The sequence below is a fragment of the Terrapene carolina genome, unplaced genomic scaffold, assembly GCF_002925995.2.
Source record: "Terrapene carolina triunguis isolate 2854851 unplaced genomic scaffold, T_m_triunguis-2.0 Scaffold105, whole genome shotgun sequence".
In the NCBI taxonomy this organism is placed as follows: domain Eukaryota; kingdom Metazoa; phylum Chordata; order Testudines; family Emydidae; genus Terrapene; species Terrapene triunguis.
The window spans coordinates 1,410,097-1,427,423 of record NW_020664456.1 but is presented as its reverse complement, the minus strand read 5'-3'; the positions used below and the strand labels follow the sequence as shown (position 1 = coordinate 1,427,423).

The 17,327-nt window shown below is 40.4% G+C and overlaps 1 protein-coding gene across 1 annotated transcript in view; it reads right to left on the bottom strand.

Annotated features, from left to right (window-relative positions):
* The window catches only part of LOC113406570 (cytosolic carboxypeptidase 6-like), a 1,366,737-nt gene that overhangs the window by 733,930 nt on the left and 615,480 nt on the right, over nt 1-17,327 (bottom strand). The window lies entirely within an intron of this gene.

Genomic DNA, 17,327 nt, shown 5'->3' with positions numbered 1-17,327 from the left:
TAATGTCTCTGGTGCAATTTATCAAAAGGAGTTTTATAGGACAAAATGTTTTCAGTTTATAATGGGGATAATAAGTGAGGCCGGGTTAGGGCTTTTAGAATCAGGCGATTTCTGTGGAAGCCAGCTAGAAAGAAAGTAGGGATGTTATCATTAGTCTTCTATGAATACCTAATGTTTAAACTCTTCTTACTCAATAACTTGTGTTTTATCACCCCGTCACAGCTTAGAAAAGTTTTCCAAAGACTGCAACTGACATGCGTCATTTATTTCAGCTTGACCCAATTAAGGCACAATTACTAGAAAAGCACTCATTTTAAATTATTTACATCTGCATTACAACGATGGGGGAATCTGGAATTCTGTGATAACCTTAGAATATTTGTAAGGGTTTGCAATAGAAAAGTGAAACATTAGTTAAGCAGGATAGTACATTATCCATTAAATTAAGGAGAATAGAAAAATAATAAATACCCTTATATTGAATTTGCCCCAAATTTCTATTTCTGCTTGTGTGTACGTTAAAGCCTTTTTTCTTTATTATTACTAATGATAACTTGCACCTGTATATGGTGACACCTTATATTTAAGGGTCTGAAACCACTTTACTCACAAGGAGCTCAGCCTTCTGAGGTGGTAGGCACTCTGGCCCAAATCTCATTGGCTTCAATACAACTAAACACATGCTTAAAACTAAACACGTGCTTACATCCTTTGTGGAATTGGAGCCAGAATGCTCAGCACCTGGCAGGATCGGGCCCAATGGACCCATTTCAGCTGCCTGTCAAGTCCATGGGATTTTTGTCACTGACTTCAATGGGGACAGGATGGGCCCCATGTCTACAAGTTACCCTCGCTGACCATGAATAAAAAAGGAAAATGCATACTTCTAGAGTGAGACAGTCACATCATTAGAGAGAAATGAGCTCTGATGTACTTCCGTCAAAGTTTGGAAGAGAGAGAGAAATTTAGAACTGAAAATAAATCCCTACATTAACATTCCAGTACAGCATACAATGTAATTAACTATCACCCCATCACACCTCTGTCTCAAGGCTTCCTTAGCTTGCTGACGCTGCAACCGCAACAATTGTTTGTGACCATGTCTCTGAAATGCAGTTCACGCTGATAAATGACGAAAAAAACAGCGCACCTTCCAACTTATTCATCATCCACACATTATTTACTAAGTTTGAGTCAGTTATATATACAATTCCACTGTGGACACTGAAGTTACATAAGTGGGGTCAACGAGGGCTTCATTTGATGGAAAGGGGTTGCACAGGTGCAACTAAGATTTTGATTTGGCTTAAAGCATCTTCATTACTGGAAGGTGGAAAGAATCCAGTTTGGCTCTCAGAGCGTGCGTTGAGGTTGACATCTTTTCACTTGTAAATTGGGTCTGATTGAAATGGAAAGCAATGGGCCAAAAAAAAAAAGATGGAACCCCACCATGTCGTTTTTACAGAGGCACTTTTCACACTGCTGCGAGTCCTCATTCAGCTGCCTGTTGCTAGCCACTCAGAACATTTTTCTTTGTGTTCTAGGGATGAGGTCTCTCACTAATTATTATTATTTGTATTGTCGTCATGCGTTGGAGCCCACTGTATGTATCAACACACACACACACACACACAGAGTGTCCCTGCCCCAAAGAGTTTACAATCTCTCTCTTCCTCTTCGTTAGATCCAAGCTGCCCCTTTCCTATCTTTTCATGATATCTCCTCCCTCCTCAGATTCATGCCCTCATCACTCATTTTCCAGGCCTTTTCTTAGCCACTGCCACCAATACTACTCAGCCCCACGTCCCAACTGATTGAGTTAATTACTGGGCCTGACTGCCAGAGGAAGAATAAGCTTCTTCTCAACCCACAATTTCCCAGCTAGACTTTAAGGGATGATATAAAGTGAAAAATGCTCCTCCAAAGTTTAGGTTCCATCAGGAATTTTCAAACCACTGGTCCAAATCCCTGGAGGTAGAAGAGGGCTGTAATTGGCCTGTCATGTCTGAGACGGTTTGAAGCACCTCGGCATGTGTTTTTACTGCTCTTGTGGATTATTACTTATAAATGCAGCATGATCCAGTAGATAGAAAATGGGGCTCAGAGCAGTCCTGAGTTTCATATCAAACTCTACCACTGCCTTGCTGTGTGGCCATGGACAAGTTATTTAACCTTGCTGGACCTCATTTACTCCTATAAAATTGGGATAATGATATTACTCCCGTCTGAATAGTGCATTGAGAGCTATGGATCAGAATAGCTATTTAAGGGCTAAGCACTATTTATTACTATTATTAAAACTGAAAGATTTGCAATGGATCTGCAAATGAAACAATATCTAATTATTTCTTTATATTACCCAGCCAAGATAAACTGAACTTACTTTTGTCAAATTGGAATTAATAACTTACTCTCCCTTGCTTATTTTTTTCTCTTAGTTAACCTTATAACTTTACCCTCCTACACCAAGAAAATTGGCAGTAATGGAGCAAAATATCCATTTCTAGGAGGATGTATACAACATGTTTATAAAAGCTACTGAAAGATAAAATATGCAAAAAGTTTAATGCAGGAAGCTAGAAGGCTGTGGACTTGAAGTTCCAATGTATCACAGGCTGAAATTTATAACAGGCACTGCAAATGATAACACTAAATTTTGAAAGTTGATATAAGTAATTTGCAAGCAACCTGATGTTCTCATTCTCAGAGTGGAGATTTTGTGGTGCAAAGGATTAATGTAAAACCCATTCACGATGGGCAGGGGGTGAATCAAACTGCCAATAGCAGAAAGTTCATTCAGTAGTTTGCAAGTGAACGGCAACTGATGTGGCTCCTAGAAGGAGCGGAGGCAGTAACAGTTGGAATGAAACAACGGGGAGCCACCTCTTCCCAACTACCTGTGCCTTGGAGAGCCAAAAATCTAAGATCCAGGGGAGTTCTGACTTGTCTTGGACTAGAAAAGTGAGACCCAAGGGTCAGATTTGTGCACTTACAGTATCTGTAACGAATGCTTTGTTTCCTTTTTGATTTAAGAAGTTCACTTAATTCAAAAGTCATAAGAAAACAGAGCTTCAAACATTTCTGGGCTCAGCCATACCCACACTCAATTTCTAAAAGAGCAAGGTAGTTGCATTTATTTATTTATTTTGCAGACAATTAACAAAATAGAATACTATAAAATGTACAGAACATCTTCATTTTACAGTTGCCTGGTCCTCCCACCCTCGCTACCTAGGTTCTTCACTCATTGCACAGGACCCAAGTGTACTATGTTTAAATGGGATCTTTTGGCCTGAAGGTCATTACCATATCCTGGAAATCCCTCTTGACCATCTCATGCTTTGTGGCATAGACTCAACATGTGAAGCTGGCCTTTAACGGATTCCTGTCTTGGTGTTTGACTTTGGGATTAAGAACCTTTAACTATGTCTCACCTTTTAAGATCTAGAATGATCTTATGATTCAGAAGACCTCTCGAGGTCCCTTCCAGTCCTACCATTCTATGATTCTATGTATATCCAAATAAAATTACTGTTATGCTCAGAGCTTTTGAAAAGTTATTGTTTGAGAGCAGTCTGAATTCTTCCACTGGTCCTAATTACATCAGGAGCAGAACATGGCTCTTCAGCAAGAGAAGATATACTGAGGAAACCATTAAAGCCATATAAGAAATATTACATTTTGATGTATTACATTATTTGCGCAAATTAAGAAAAATTAAATAATTTCACTATTTTTAGAGAAATGTTGTCAACAGGGTGGGAAGTAACGACATCTTGGCTTTCTTTGTGAATGATTAATTAAAAGAAAAAGTTAATCAAGATAAACTTCTGCACCTGCCTAACATAGGACTGAAAGTTTATCATGTCTAAATATGTTTCTCATACATTTACTGCAAATTAGTTTTTGAAAGTGAATTTCAAGGTCTAGCGATTCCGAGGTTCACTAACTCAGTTTTCATTAAGTTTTCACAAATGATCTACTGTAGCATTATTCTTTTATAGTGGTGCAGATTTAAGGCCCACTATGAAAAGCAATTATACTGTCAGAAAAGTGTATTTTGACTTATTAAAAAATTGAAAGGTTTCAGAAAACTATTTATTCTGGTGCTCAGTGGGAGTGTATGTTGACAGTGCTCTGGAAGAAAGCATTTTTCTCCTGCATATCTCTCACCTTCTTCTAATCAGGCCTTTATGCTGAGCACTTGAGAAAGCATCACTTGGTAAATATTCACAAATAATTTAAAGTCAACAAACACAGGCTACTTTCTGATTCCAACCCAGAAATGGTCAGTTTTATTTATTTTGCTGGTTTCATTACATAGTTTGAATCAAGTTATAGCAAGGATGTACAGGGATTGGTTAAAAGTACAGTGACTTCATTTTATTATATATTAAAGATGTTTAAAGGAAGGTCAGCTATTAAGCAGTCTGATGAGTAGCATGACTCATGTCAAGACGTACTTTCGGTCTAAAATTGCGTGGGCCACTTGTTTTAACTGTACTGCATTAACTCTTTTCTATTACCTCATTATCTACCACGCTGTAGCACAATACTCTAATTATGTTTGAAATCCATTTCAGCAGTAAATGTTCATCTAAAATACCTATGACTCAGAGAATTACCATAATTTCGTCTTCTGTAGTAAGGTCTTAAAATATCTCAAAATATGAGCAAATGATCTACACATTTCTCCCGACACTGACCAACCAGATCTTGGAGACAGGCATGTAGGAGAATATATGGCTACTTGTCAGCTGACTTTCTCCTCGGCACAAGAGGGTGGAATAGGGGTAGGGAGGGGCCGAGAATGGGTGGAGCCTTGACTGGTGCCCTACGCCTTGTTACATAATGGCCAGAGCAGCAGCTCATGGGGGAAGTATGGGAAGTATTGTGACTTTTTTGGATTTTCATCCCAAAAACTGGCAAATGAAAGCTTAATTTTTTTTCCTAGCTTGTGAAAATAATGTAATACATTAAAATGTAATCTTTTCACAAAAATTTCCAGTTAGTCAAAAAGCCATTTTCCGCTGGAAAAAAGTTTAGATGGAATTTTTTCAACCAGCTATAGCCCTCACGCGATCCCTTTATCGGGGCTGTGTCTAAAGTCACAGTCTAGCCCATCATTTATTACACATATTATTGCAACTAAACAATTACAACAACACTGTACTTTCCCCATTTTATTTCATAGCAGTGCTATCATTTTGTTCATCAGTCACACCTCACGTACAGAATAGAGTGAAATTCTGTCAGAATATTAAGATGGCATGTATGGTATGCATTGGCTCCATCAGATATTGTTTAAAATGGTCGTGTGTTCATTTTTTCTTATTATTGACTTCCTTAATTATATTGACCTTGCAGGTTACAGAGTGCTAATATGCAGGCTATAAAATTCATTATATACATTAGAACCTTTAATCTGAAGAGGTTTAAAAAAGCAACAGAAGGAGCTGTTAAATATTCAAAAGTGTGACTTGCAAAAGTTTTTGGTGTTGAACAAAAAATGTCAGTAGGATCCAATTCTTTATTAGCTGTTGGTAATTGTTTATTTTCTCTATTTAACTACTAAGGCCTGATCCTGCACAATGTATGTGAGTACACTGATACGGCTTATCATAACTCTGCCCCTCCAGGCTCATGGTACATTTGTCCACTCTCATTGTAGATATAAATCATTTCCCACTGTAACCTGCTATAGCCATTTCTTCAAAAGCTGTGGCAAATATCATTTAAAGGCAGCCAGGGCCACCCAGAGGATTCAGGGGGCCTGGAGCAAAGCGGGGGAGCTGCGGCGCTTGTACTCACCCGGTGGCAGTCCAGGTCTTCGGCGGCATTTCAGTGGCGGGGGGCCCTTCAGTCGCTCCACGTCTTCGGCAGCACTGAAGTACCTGTCGCCAAAATGCCGCCGAAGACCCGGACCGCCGCCGGGCCAGGGCTCGCAAGGCTCCTGCGGGGCCCGGGGCAAATTGCCCCACTTGCCCCACCCCCCTCTGGGTGGCCTTGAAGGCAGCATAATAAATGAAGTATTTTTTTCAGCCTCTAAAGAAAATAATTCACTCACTTTGTGTCTTCCTGCCTCTGAATCCTGCTTCTTTAAATGACTTAATGGCAAGAACTAGCAAAAATGATCTTTTATCTGATGTCAGTGAGTCAAGCGAAGCTATGGTGTCAGTCACCTTGGAGCAGGCTGGAAGAAATACGATGTACTAAATTCTGCCACTGATTTTTTTCTTTTTGATACCTACATTATTCAAAAAAAGAGCTCAAGTATCTTTCAGGGCAGATACATTTTCTGATTGTCCCACTAAAAAGAAGACTGAGTAGTGAAGAGAAATAGAGAGAGGGTTTAATTCTACCTCATCTGAAATAGCAGCATGGGGGAAACACATCATCACCATGTAGGAGAAACCCAGGTTTATAAATGATCCTATATCTTTGTCCCTACTACTGACATTTTTTCCAGTTATTTTCCACTTACACTTTGTCACTCTTCTGGAGGCTACTGAAATAGTAGTAGTGTCTTTAAAAACATTTTTTACTTGTTCATGCTATAATAAATCTAGAGCACTAGATACATGAGCTTGACCCTCAAAAGCAACCAGTAGGGTCATATTCTTTATTTGAAAATAGCAAATGTTTTTATCTTTGGACAGTGAGTATTTTAATACATATAATTGCTGGTAAATAATCATAGAGACAGAAGAGACATGTTAGATCACATGTTCCATCCTCACATGGCAAGTCCTTTACAGCATTTTCCCCATCTCCAGTTGAAATTCAGTGGTGGGGCTTAGACCACTTCTTTGGGAAGTTATTCCACAGTGTGATCTCTCCTTAGGAAGTTTTTCTAAACAAGACCCTCCTTTAAGACTGTCACTATTCCAGTCGAGCTCCCCTCGTGGCCACGCACCAGACTAATGTGAGGAGACCCAGCTGCTGAATCCCCAAGTGTTTTAAGCCTCTGGTGTTTGAATGGAGTCCAGACACTGCTGTTGTATGAAGGCTCTGGCCATATGCTTAGGGTGCAGACCTTCCATCAGGCACTCCCTCCTGAGAGCTGTGATCACGTGCCCCACTGAGAAGCCCAGCCTCTAGAACCAGTGCGGACTCCTCAGACCCGCCTCATAGCTTAAACACACCCTCTCTCCCAGAACTCCAGCCATAGAGAGTTCTGAGCTCACTTTACCTCTACCAGGCAGCCTTTGCACAGGACTCTAAATCCATTGCTCTATACTTAATCTAATTAAGCTCTACGCAAAAATTTTTTCCCTGCCACAGGTTCCTCACCACTCCAACGCAATCTTTGGGTCAGAATCAGTCTTCTCCTTGTGAGACCCTTTTAAACTCTGCTGCACTGCCTCACTCTCTTTATCCTGGTAACTTTTCACTCCTCCATTTTCCCCCTCCCTGCAGACAAGTAGGAGGAAGTATATTCTCTCAGGTCTAGCAATTCTCCTTAGCATATCTAACCTCTGGAGAAAACACAGTTGGCTAAAGTACTCTCCACTGTCCCTAGCTGAGTGGATATATGCTAGGCACTGTCAGCCCATGGTAGATGCACATAAATAGAGGAACATTCCATGAAACAATAATTTCCGTAGCAACAACTTAATAAAACTTTGAAGATTGTACACAGTTTCCCCAAATCATCACAAAAATACATTAATAGAATCACAAAATCATAGAAACAAAGGACTGGAAGGGACTTCGATAGGTCAGCTAGTCCAGTCCTCTACACTAAGGCAAGACTAGGTATTATGTAAAACATGCCTGACAGGTGCCTGACTAACCTGTTCTTAAGAATCTCCAATGACAGAGATTCCATAACCTCCCTAGGTAATTTGTTCCAGTACTTAAACTTACAGTTAGGAATTTTTTCCTAATGTCTAACCTAAATCTCCCTTGATGCAGCTTAAGCTCACTACTTCTTGTCCTGTCCTCAATGGACAAGAAGAACAATTTATTACCCTCCTCTTTATTACAACATTGTACGTACTTGAAAACTGTTATGCCTTCCACCCCACCCCAATCTTCTCTTCTTTAGACTAAATAAATCCATTTTTTTCACTCTTTCCTCATAGGTCATGTTTTCTAGACTTTTAATCATTTTTGTTGCTCTCCTCTGTATTTTCTCCAGTTTATCCACATCTTTTCCAAAGTGTGGTGCCCAAAAGTGGACACACTACTGCAGTTGAAGCCTTATCAGTGTAAAATACAGTGGAAGAATTACTTCTCGTATCTTGCTTACAACACTCTTGCAACATCTCAGAATAACATTTGCTTTTTTTTGCAACAGTATTACATTCTTGACTCATATTTAGTTTGTGATCCACTGTAACTCCACATCCTTTTCTGCAGTACTCCTTCCTAGGCAGTCATTTCCAATTTTGTATTTGTAAAATTGATTATTCCTTTCTAAGTGCAGTATTTTGCATTTGTCCTTACTGAGTTTCATTCTGTTTATTTCAGACCATTTCTCATTTGTCAAGATCATTCTGAATTCTAATCCAGTCTTCCAAAGCATTTGCAACACTTCCCAGCTTGTTATCTTCCACAAACACTACAAGTGTACTCCTATGCCATTATCCAAATTATTTACAAAGATATTGAATAGAACTGGACCCAGAACAGTTCCCCAAGAGACCCCACTCGATATACCCTTCCAGTTTGACTGTAAATAATTTATAACTACTCTCTGAGTACAGTTTTCCAACCACTTGTGCACCCATTTTATAGTAGGTTCATCTAGGCTATATTTCCTTTGTTTATGAAAAGGTCATGTTAGTGTGAAAAACCTTACTGAAGTCAAGAAATATCACGTCTACTGCTTCCTCCCTACCCAGAAGGCTCGTTACCTTATCAAAGAAGAATATTAGGTTGGTTTGACATGATTTGTTCTTGATAAATCTATGTTTACTGTTGCTCATCACCTTATCTTCTAGGTGCTTACAGGTTGATTGTTTGATTATTTGATCAATTATCTTTCTGGGTACCAAAGTCAAGCTGACTGGTCTATTATTTCCTGGGTTATCCTTACTCCCCTTTTTATAGAGAGGCACTATAGTTGCCCTTTTCCTCTGGGATCAATCCCATCACCACGAGCTCTCAGAAATAATCGCTAATGGCTCAGAGATCTCTTCAGCCAGTTCCTTAGGTAGTCTACGATGTATTTCATCTGGCCCTGCCAATTTGAAGACATCTAACTTGTCTAAGTAATTCTTAACTTGTTCTTTCCTTATTTTAGCCTCAGATCCTACCTCATTTATGTGCTGACATTCAATATGAGAGCCATCCAATCACTGCTAACCTTTTTGGTGAAAACAAACAAGAAAGGCACTTAACTCTTTGTCTATTGCTGCGTTTCCTGCTATTGTCTTTCCCTCCTCACTGAGTAATGGCCCTACTCTGTCATTGGTCTTCCTCTTGCTTCTAATGTATTTGGAAAATGTTGTCTTGTTATCATTTATGTCCCTAGCTAGTTTAATCTTGTTTTGTGCCTTGGCCTTTCTAATTTTGGCCCTACCTTCTTGTGTTTTGTTTTTTTACATATAATCATCCTTCATAATTTGACCTAGTTGCCACTTTTTATATGACTCTTTTTTGTGTTTCAGGTAGCTGATGATCTCCTGGTTAAGCCAGTGTGGTCTCTTACCATACTTTCACATTAGTGGAATTTGGAAGACTATATAATGACATCTGTGATGAAGAACTGCTGTTATGTATGCTTTATTGCCAAACTCAAGATATCAAAAATTCATGACTCAGACCCCCCCCCCATCATAGTTTTCTTTAAAAAAAAAGGTTATATTGTGCTTTTTCTGTCTGATTGGTTGTTCTGCCCCAGGAGGTGGGCAAGTGGGGCAGGCAGCCAATGAGAGTGGGTTTCCCCCAGGCAAGGCTCAAATTCACTAGAGGGCTAGAGCTTCTCATTTGATTTGAGAGATGGGCTCCAGGCCCAATCGAAATTTCATCACTCATGGAAAAAAATCACAAGAGTTGGTAATCCTGGGATGGGAACTCCCAAGTTCAACATGTATTCCAGTAGGAAGTGATTGTGATCTGCTCCTATCTAGTGGAAGTACTTCCCTTTTTAGGGGACTGCATCAGTTTTGTATTTATTATGACGTCATGCTAGTAAAAATTTTTGAATGCTTATGAATGTGAGAGACTGTTAGCACTACCTGAAGCAAAGGAAAGCAAGCAGAAGCTGTAAATTTTCATAGGACAGATGGCATACTTCCATGCCTAAGGCAGTGGACTGGAAATCTAAAGAGCTAGATTCTATCCCCGGCAATCCCACTGAAGTGCTGTGTGACTGAGGTCAAGTTTCTTCACCTCTCTATTTCCCCGTCTCCTTTTTCTGTCTTGTTTATTTAGTCTGTAAGCGCTTCAGGACGGGGGTCTGTCTCTCACTATGTGTTTGTATATTGCCTAGCACAACGGGGCTCTAATCTTGATCTGAGCAACTAAGCATCACTATAATATTACTGCTACTAATTATAACAATAATTTTCTATGAAGTCCTTATACACTGTCCAACACCAGTCTGGAAATGCCATTCCATATGCAGAGTGGGTGAGATATCTTTTATTGGACCAACTTCTGTTGGTGAGAGAGACAAGCTTTCGAGCTGAAGGAGAGCTCTGTGTAAGCTCAAAAGCTTGTCTCTCTCACCAACAGAAGTTGATTCAATCAAAAATATTACCACACCCACATTGTCCCTCTGATATCCTGGGACTGACATGGCTACAACAACCAAGCATACTCCATTTGCTTGACTGAGCTTTTCTGTTTAGTCCTGTTTTACTATTATCCACACTATACTTTGAAGTTCATTGAAAGGGTTAAATTGATTCCCTGGCTAGAGTGAGTGATTTGCTGGCAGTGAGTTCATGCAAAGCTAGGGCTGCTGAACTTCAACAGCTGACACTGGCTTCTGCAGGTGCATCATCACAGATGGTTACATGTCATTACTGCCACAGAAGTGCTACTGAATTCACTACAATTTGCCAGGTTATGCAGAATACTGTATACACAATATGCTAGAGAATTCAAAGAGCTCTGGATGCGGTATATTCTGGATTGTCCTCAGTACAATGGTATCAGGTATAACATGACTAACAAATAGGTGAACCTAAGGGTACCTATTTAATCTCTATCAATTTCACTCTTTGTTCTACAGATTTCTGGAGACAATGGTCATATGTAAGCAATCATCACCTTGTATTTTAAAGAGGCTCATGGCCTCTTATGGAAGACTGGGCTTCTGCAGAGTCAGGAGTGGAGCTTTGTGATGCTGCACTCGATTGTCACCATATCTTCCACAGGTTTTGTCCTAAAGGAGTGGGTTTTCTGCTCATTTCCTACCCTCCTCAGCAAACATCAGATGGCCTGATGTTTGTATAGTCAGCAGATACCTCCTCACTGATTTCAGTTCCTATCCTCATGCCTCATTTTAAGAGAGGAATACTTGATATAGAAATTGCACTCAAGTTAATAACCAATTTAATTTTTTTTCCAAGCTCCTACTGCTGCCAAATGGATTTTGCTCAGAAGTATTTTAAAACTACAACTCTACTAATGTACCTACTTGATAAATTGCCCATCATGTGTGAGAAAACCAAACAAAGTTATAATAACCTGGATTTCAGAGAATAAAAGTATCAGCAATGGCTCAATTTGCAGTTCATTTTACTTCTACTCAGAGATTTATATGAATTAAAATGGAACACAGACCAAGGACAAAGGAATATCAAGAAAGTCACTCTGTTACTTAACGGTAGCATTAGGATTGGCCACTGACAAATGTGGGCCTCTGGAGGTTAAAGTCTGGTCATTATGCATTTTCCTGAGATAAAGAACCTTTCAGTAATGGGAAAAAATGTATATATGCACACAGAAGCGTTGAGGTATTATTTTTCCAAAAGGTTGCAAAGAATAAGTAACTACAGGGGAAGAATTATCCTCTCTTTGGTAACCTGTCTAAAATACAGAAATTGAATCTTACAGCAAAATTGATACTATGCCAACTGGAATGTGTGGGAGTTAATCAGACTGTTGTATGGCTGATCATTAATTTAGTGATAAAAGCCAAGTAACCTCCAAAAGATGTCTGATTCTGCTCTCTCGGTAACATTCCGGAGGCTATGTGCAGAGTCCTTAATGGTCTGGGCTTTATACCATTCAGCAAGGACCTTTCCATTTACCAGCAGCAGAACACTTTTTCACTGGGGGCTGGAAATCCCACAGAAACAAATTTCTAAGGAGGAAACACATATAAAGGTATTAGATTTGGAAGGGGCTTTAGCCCCAGACACCCAACCATTTTCCCCAGTCCATGAAGGAAAGATGTTGATGGCTCCATAAAGAGGCCTATCCAGTTTCCCTCAACTAGAAATATGATGGCTGTGCTAAGCTGGGGTGAGCCTCCAGGCTGAGGGTTAAAGTGGGAAAAATAAGGGTCCGTTAGAGGTGTGCCGACAGTGTTAACAAATGAAACCTCAGACAGGCAAAGGAAACAGATATATGCACAGAACAGAGCAATTTTAAAATAGCTATGGATTTTGGTTAGACTGGTCTTGGAGAGACAGAAACAATGTGTGTGCTCTTTAAGCCCCTGATCCTGCTCTGATCAAATCAATGCCAAAACCTCCCATTACCTTCAATGGAAAAAGAACCAGACTCTATGCAGTACATCAACACTGACAGACGCAGCAACTGCCCCACTGTGAAGGGACATGGCCCCATCCCACTGAGAGCAAGCCGAGCAAGTGTTCCAGCACTCCGGTAATGACAATTAGGCACACCTGCAGGGCGCGCTCTAATGGAGAAGGAGAGCTTAAAAAGGTGAAACTGGCTACAGAGCAGGGGGAGGGGAAGTTTTCTCAAGAGGAGTGGCTGTTGGAGAGCCCAGTAGCCAGGGGAGCCTAGCTCGAGTCAGTGACTAGCCTTCCCTTTCCGCCTTTTGTTTAGGGCAGACAGACGCTGATGCCCTGAGAGGGGCTCTGGGCTTCTGCTCTCCATCAGCGCCATGTAGCTGGACTGGAGAAACAGTGCCAGGGATTGGAGGTAATTGGGTTCAGAAAGGACCCTGGGAGTGAGCTTAACTCCCACAGGGAACAGGGAACTTGCCCAGGAGTGGGTGTTGCACAAGGGACCTAGGGACGAGAGAGGTAAAGAGACGATGGCAAGCCCAGGCTGATCGCTGGCTGACTACACCCACCAGCATCCAAATCACTTCGCTGTAAATTATTTAATATCACAGAACTGAAGTAATTGTAATAGAACAATGTCCAAGGATCAATGTCTCCTGCTCTTAAAAATAAACATCTTGGCTTTACCTTGGAAGTTATTTTCCATAAATGTCACAATTTGCTTTCATATTTATGTGACAGCAGCAGGAGACCATTATCCTATGACAATAAATGTTTAATACCATTGGCATAATGCTTAATTAAAATTGATCCTTTTTACCATTGATTTGTTTGTGTGCCAAGCATACCCTGAAGCAAAACATTTGTGTTAGTTTTTGGGAAAACAGTGGGGAATAAATCCTTCATTATTTAATTTATGACCAAATCCAAATTTGAACTCAGGCCTCTAAGGCAAAAACAAACATATACTCCAAATGAGTGTATTATACCTCTATGGCATTTCTATTTCCAGCAGCATATTCTTTTAGCTAGTTCCTTTCAAAAATGGTTATATTGATTACAATTTAATTTATCTTTGTTCTCAAATCTTTGACTTGTTCTTGCATATCTTCATTCTGAGTAATTTCTGTTGCAGGACTACATATTGGTTGCACGCACAGTATATAACAACAAGAAAGCATGAAATACAGTATATGTCCTTATATGGCATGTGCATCATGAGCAGTAAGAAACAGGTACGGCATACCTGTATAAATAATACATATCATGAAAGAAGGGCTGGAGACCTGTCCCTAATTCATATTGTTGGCAAAAGGCAAAACTGGTTAGGGGATTTCCCAAGAGCCTGACTGAAATCAGATACCACCAGACAACCTGGGGGAAATAGCATCTGAGCTTTGATTGAGGAGTACAAAGGGGCAGGGCCGCCCTTAGGCATAGGCAGCATACACGGCTTCGTAGGGCACCCGGAAATTTGGGGTACTCCTGGGTCTTAGTGTCCACCCGCCCGCCTCGTCCTATCCCTGTCCTGACCCTTCCTGCAGCCCGGTGAGTCTTCCTCTGGAGGAGATCTAGTAGTTACAAGTGAAAAAGCCTCCCCCCTGCTAGACCTATTAGCACAACATTGAAACTGTTAAAGAGCCATTCAAGTGGTAATGAAGCCATTTAACAGACAATTGCCAATCCCCAGGTATAGACTGTCAGTTTCTGAATTTACTGACAAAAACAGTTGTGCATTACTGTCATATTTATTCAGAACATATTATTCTACAGGACCTTAGTTTAAAATTTGCTTTAAAAATATTTCATTAGTGTGTTGCTGAAGATTATAAAATCACATTTCTAAAAAATCCTTGCATAGATTTTTTAGATGCACAATCTGAGTATTCATCTTTAGCCTTAAATGCTTGGATCTTCAGACATATAGTTTTTTAAAAAGACCCTCCTTAGCTAAAATACACATGCGAGCCCGGGCTGCCGTCTTTATTTACCAGTTTAATAATACTGCTTAGGGACCCATAAATCCTAAAGACGGCCTGCAAAAGGGCATTCATCTCTTGAGCACCTCTGAGCAGCGGGGTGCATTACCACATTCCTTTCTCACCCCCGGTATCCCCTGCAGGCTGCAAGCCAACCTTGGTGGGTCTTCAGTGGCCTGGCCCTCTGGTCAAGTCACAAAGTCCGAATGAATCCCTTCCATGATCCGACTTTATCAAAACATTTTGTTCCAGCCTTACCAGAATGAAATGTTCAGATTTTTCATTTAGAAGAAACATTTTGTTTAGAATTTTATATTATGTTATAAATATAAAATAAAAGATTCAAAGTCAAAACCAAAACATTTTGATGGAACCACAACAATTTTTGTTTAATATTTCAGAGGAAATTTCAAAATTGTGAAATTTCTCGAGATATGGAAAGTCTGGTTTCCATACAGCTATAAGGTTGTGTGTGAGAGGATCTTACATCTCTCTGTGGCAGAGGTTCTCAAACTGTGGTCCGTAGACCACAAGTGGTCCACGAGCTCCATTCAGGTGGTCCGCGGATAGTTCCCTCTAAGGTGCGCACCTGGGTGGCCACACATGAGAGAATGAAGGGCCACCCACCTAATTAGTGGAGCACTCCACTAATTAGGTGCCTGGACCTTGGAGAAGACACACATATAAGGTGAGGCGGTGGCCTTGGGCGGAATGGGGGTAGGTGGAAGGGGGCAGTGGGGTGAGAAGAGGGGGTGGGGGGAATTTGGGATGTGCAGGGCTGTGGCGGCCAGAGAAAGAGGCGACTTTCCCCAGCTCCAGGGCTGAGGCTGCCAGGGAGAGACCGCCCTCCTTCCCAGCCTCAGCTCTGTGCCTGCTGTGACGGGGGAGAGAGGGAGAGACCCCCCTCCTTCCCAGCCCTACCTCGGGGGCTGCCACGGCAGGGGAGAGAGGGCACATGCATCGCATTAGAAAGGTAAGACTACTAATATTAAAATATGAGTTGTGTGCTTTTATTTGTAGAACAAAAAAAGTTTATTATTATTTTTATATAGCACTTTTAGCCAAAGTGCTTTACAATAGTTAGCTAACGGTACAAACAACATTTGGAAAGATCGTTAAGTGGTCCGCTGAGACCCCCAGCAATTTTCAAGTGGTCCATGAAAAAAAAGTTTGAGAACCACTGCCTATGGACAGCAAGCGATGCTGACAGGCTGACCAAGTGATCAGAGAAAAGGGACTGATTTCAGAACATGTTAGCTATTCACTTTTGTTTTTTTCTTCTTTTTTTTCCCCTCTGTAACTAAGATGGGAATGCCTTATCTAGTTTAGTTTATGAGAAGTATAAATCTATATATGTTAAGCAAACAGCTTCATTTCTTTTTATTCTATTTAACTTTCTGTTTTTAATAAATCTTTGTTTTGCCAGATCACTGCTACATTTGGTAATTTCATGCAAACATCCCCAAAGAGAAGAGAACCCAGTAACCTTTAAGGAGAGTTGCTCAAGGATAGATTCTCTGGAACATCATCCCACTCTTAGTCTCGCTCATGGGCATGGACAAAGATGTCCTAGGCCAGGGAGATACATTGCCATCAGACTGCAGAAAATGAAGAAGAGAAGCCAAAAGGACACGGAGGAAAGAAGAGCTGGATGGGAGTGTTGGTCACACTAGTATGTTACATTTACATCATTTTGAAAAGAATCCCCAGTCCCAAATTCTGGAGGATATCTACAATCCTAAATAATGTATTGCTAAGGACATTTGTGGAGATACAGTCTATTAGATTTTGAACCATTCTGCCATCTTTCAGCTCTGTATGAATGAAATTAATCCTGAACAATTGCAAATGACTCCCGCAAATAACTAAAACCAAGCAAACATCTGTAATGGAACAATGAATACTAAGAGAAGTTAAAAAATGGAACAAAACCAATCCTGGACAAGAAAGATTATTTTAGCTTCAGCACATTGCATGGCCTTAAAGTGTTCATTGTGTGCATTCCGGAGGCCAGAAAAGAGAAGGCTGCAGCGCATGAGTCTGAAAATATTTCTGAAACATGAAGACTGTTTTAATAGGTGTTAAAATAGTACTGCAGATCATGGTAGTAAATATCTTTGTAAGAAATGGTATATAATTTTGAACCGTTTGCAAAGAACTGGAAATAATAAACTAATACAGAATGATAAATGCATGCATTATTAATTTTCTTATTTCATAATTGCAGAGCCTTTGTTCTCTGTTACAGAATCAGGATGTGCCCTGCAAAACAACTATTCTCCTGATGGAGAGGTGAAATGGGGGATGGATAGATTAGCATTTACCACAGGGCTTCCCATTTCATACATATTTTTATTTGAAGAGAAGATGTAGGATGTAGCAAACACTGGAGTCAGAGAAAATAGGTCATATTGCTGTGTGACTTATTGTTTACACTTATAGCTGGTCACGAGGGTGGGGTACGGAAATGATGAAGAATAGAACTCACATGCTCTGGTACAGGTCTAAGATTGAAACATGGAGAGGGTGTGTCATCCTAGCAAAAAAGACTTTTAAATAAAGTGAATATGGAGACATTTTATTTTGGCCTGCTTCTTACTGTTTAGGGTCTTTGAGCCAGATCTGAAATATACCTGTGCGTTAATACAGTGCCCAGCACACTGGGACCCCAATCCTGATTGGAAGCTCT